The sequence below is a fragment of the Triturus cristatus genome, chromosome 4_2, assembly GCF_964204655.1.
Source record: "Triturus cristatus chromosome 4_2, aTriCri1.1, whole genome shotgun sequence".
NCBI lineage: Eukaryota > Metazoa > Chordata > Amphibia > Caudata > Salamandridae > Triturus > Triturus cristatus.
This window is the reverse complement of record NC_140586.1, coordinates 885,475,210-885,478,617: the sequence shown is the minus strand read 5'-3', so window position 1 is coordinate 885,478,617 and position 3,408 is coordinate 885,475,210.

Below are 3,408 nucleotides of genomic sequence, written 5' to 3'. Positions count from 1 at the left end.
TTGATCATTTGGGCCTGCCATTAAATGGCCGCCGACTGAATCTGACTGCTATAAATGACATCAGTGAGGGGAGAAGAGAAGTGCGCCTGCGCAAACTTCAGCAGCTGTGACCTGCCGGTGAACTGTCATCACTGTGCCCATCAAGGTTGCTCTGGGCGAAAAGCCAACCCTTCAACAAAATGTTATTAAATGAACTATGGATTATTATTTTCCCATACATTCGCGTTTTAAACTTATTCCGCATGGGAAAATCATCAAATGTTGCCCGATGCACCAAGATGTCATCCAATGAACCAATCAAATGCTTTAAAAATTGTATTTGTTACATTCAGAATACACATTTTAGTAAAAATAATAGTAGACTAGAGAGGTAAAGGGGTTCGTCGTGACGTCGTCATTTCCAGTATACTGATGTTATGCTGACGGAGAGGACGGTGACTCGGCATGATAGAACAGAACTTTGACGATTTGACTGAGGACCAGACTCTGACTTAGAAAACGACAATTAGCCAGAATTGGTAAATATGACAAAAGATGAAATTGAATTATTAAGATTTAACCTGCTTTGAATTAGATAAATTATTAATTGAATTAATGTGTCGGGTTGTTTTTTCACTGAAATGTATTATTGAATAATTTTAGAGTGCTAGGGCGTCATTAAACTAAATCCAACTAAATGATTCGATCGACCTATTAGATGGAAGAGACGCTAGGATGAATCAGGGAATGTGATACTTCCATCAAGAAGGCAGTTTGGTTCGGAACCAATGTCCCTTTGTAGGTGAGGCTAGTTTGATAGAATGAATGTTGGTGTTATGGGCCCCACCAGCGTATGATGTGTGTGTGTGTGTGTGTGACTGAGAAATCATTCTGTCTGTGGAAATAGAGGGGAATTGAGGAACCCGAACTGCACCACGGCCTCCAGCTGAAGAAGCGGGGAAGCTGGTGGTCCAACCGGGATGCAAAGAGGTCCAGCGTGAAAGGGCCCCAAAGATCCGCCAGCCGCCAGAATACCTGAGGATCCAATTTCCACTGACTGGAATCGACTAGATGCCTTGAATGCCAATCCACCACCTGGTTGGCCTGACCTGGCAGATACTCCGCTGTCACTGAAATATGATGAGCCAGGCAGTGGGTCCAAAAATCTTTCGCCAGGTTTGCTAAAACGTGGGATCGGGGACCCGCCAAGTGATTGACGTATCGGACCGCGGACACATTGTCCATTTTTAACAGAACACACGACTGCACGCGGTCCCTGGTCCAGCATCGAACCGCGAAGGACCCCGCCAGGAGTTCCAAACAATTTATGTGCAACTCCTGTTCTTCTGATGACCAAGCGCCTCCTGTGGAAAACTCACCGCAGCGGGCACACCAACCCAGCCTGCTGGCGTCGGACTCAATGACTAGGTCCGGAACCGACCCGAAAATCGCACGACCGTTCCATGCCTCCATGTGAGTGAGCCACCATGCCATTTCGTCTTTGACCTCTGAGGTAAGGGGCACCGACTGGTCATAAGACAACCCCCTCCGGAGGTGATACGCCTTCAAGCGTTGCATAGCCCGATAATGCAAGGGACCTGGGAAGATTGCCTGGATGGACGAGGACAGAAGTCCCACCATCCGGGCAATCTGGCGGAGCGAGGTGTGAGTCTTGGAGATGGTCTGCCGCAGTTTGTGCCGAATCTTGGCCACCTTCCGGGATGGAAGGCTTAAATATGTCTTGACCGAATCCATGATGAACCCGAGAAAAACCGCGCTTTGAACCGGGCTCAGGACGGACTTGGCTTTGTTGATGACGAAACCTAGGGCCTGTAAAAGAGCCACCGCTTGATGCAACTGCTCGGACAACTTCCTGGGGCATTGCGCCATAATCAGAGTGTCGTCCAGGTACACAATCATCCTTATACCCTGCGCCCTGAGGAACTCCACGACCGGATGGAGCGCCTTTGTGAAGCACCAGGGTGCTGAGGAAAGACCGAACAGAAGGGCGATGAATTCGTAAACTTGATCCTTCCAGTACAATTGTAGAAACCGCCGATGCGGAAGACGGATGGGAATCACCAAATACGCGTCCTTGAGATCCAACCGGACCATCCAGTCGGATGGGAGAAGCACATCTCGTAAGAGGTGGATCCCCTCCATCTTGAAGTGCCGGTACACCAACCATCCATTGAACTCCTTGAGGTTAATGACCGGACGTCGCCCTCCATCGACCTTGTCGACCAAGAAAAAGTTGCTCAGAAATTCGTGGGGGTGCAAAGCCGCACGACAAATGGCTTCTTTGCGAAGCAACTCGGAGACCTCCTCGTCGACCAGCTGTGCATCCCCGATAGAAAAAGAAATGGGGTGTGGACGGACCTGTTGGCGTGGGGTATCGTAAAACTCTATGTGAAACCCCCGGATAGTCTGCAAGACCCAAGCATCCATTGTAAGATTTGCCCAAACCCCCTGAAAGCTCGCTAAGCGACACTCAATACGGATGTGCGCCGCTGGCAAGACACTTACCGCTTGAACCTCCGCCACCGGCGTTGTTCTTAAAGTTTCCACGGCCTCGGAACCGTTGTCCTCTGGTAAGGTAGAATTCAGAGTAACTAGCGTTACCGCCATACTGTCTTCTTCCGGAGCCTTGTCCCCTATTGGGAATGGGTTGCGCACCACGGCCAGTCGCACGGCCCCTGCCACCACCGGCCCCTTGAGAGACCCGGGACGGAAAGACCCTCTTTATGCTGGACTGGGCCTTGTCCAGCGAAGTAAATGTGGCCACAAACTTGCCCAATTCCTTCACAAAGGGGTCCCCGAAAAGACCCCCTTGTGCCACCGCCCTCGCTTCAGAAGAGACCAGGTCCTCTAACTTAGGGTCCAATTTTATCAACAAAGAGCGACGGCGCTCCGTCGACAGGGCACAATTAGCATTGCCCAAGAATATTATGGCACGCTGTGCCCAGTTGGAAAGAATTTCTGGAGAAATGGTAGCACCTGACACCTTGGCCTCCTCCGCCATGTCTAATATCTTGGTCATCGGCCCCACAGCGTCTAACAGCTTGTCTTGGCAGGAGCGCCAAGACCGGTCAATCCCCTTGCGTGAATCCTTAATGTATTTGGCCAAGAAAGTGGCCATCTTGGAGTCAAGCTCTGGCGTGCAAGCCACCTTCCCCTCCAAAGAGGGGCGCGGGCACTCAGACCTCAGACAACCCCTCACTTTCTTCTCCAAGGGCTTGCGGAGACGGCCGGCCACAAACTTAGCCACCTTGTCCCCAGGGACCCATGCCGCTGACCGAGGATGAATTATCTCATCGGGGTCCAGCATGCCCGAACTATCCTGCGGCAGAGAAGTGGATGAAGCAGCCGGGCGCCAAGAACGCGATGACCCTGTATCATCATCCAACTCCCCCGGCGTATCCCCATCCA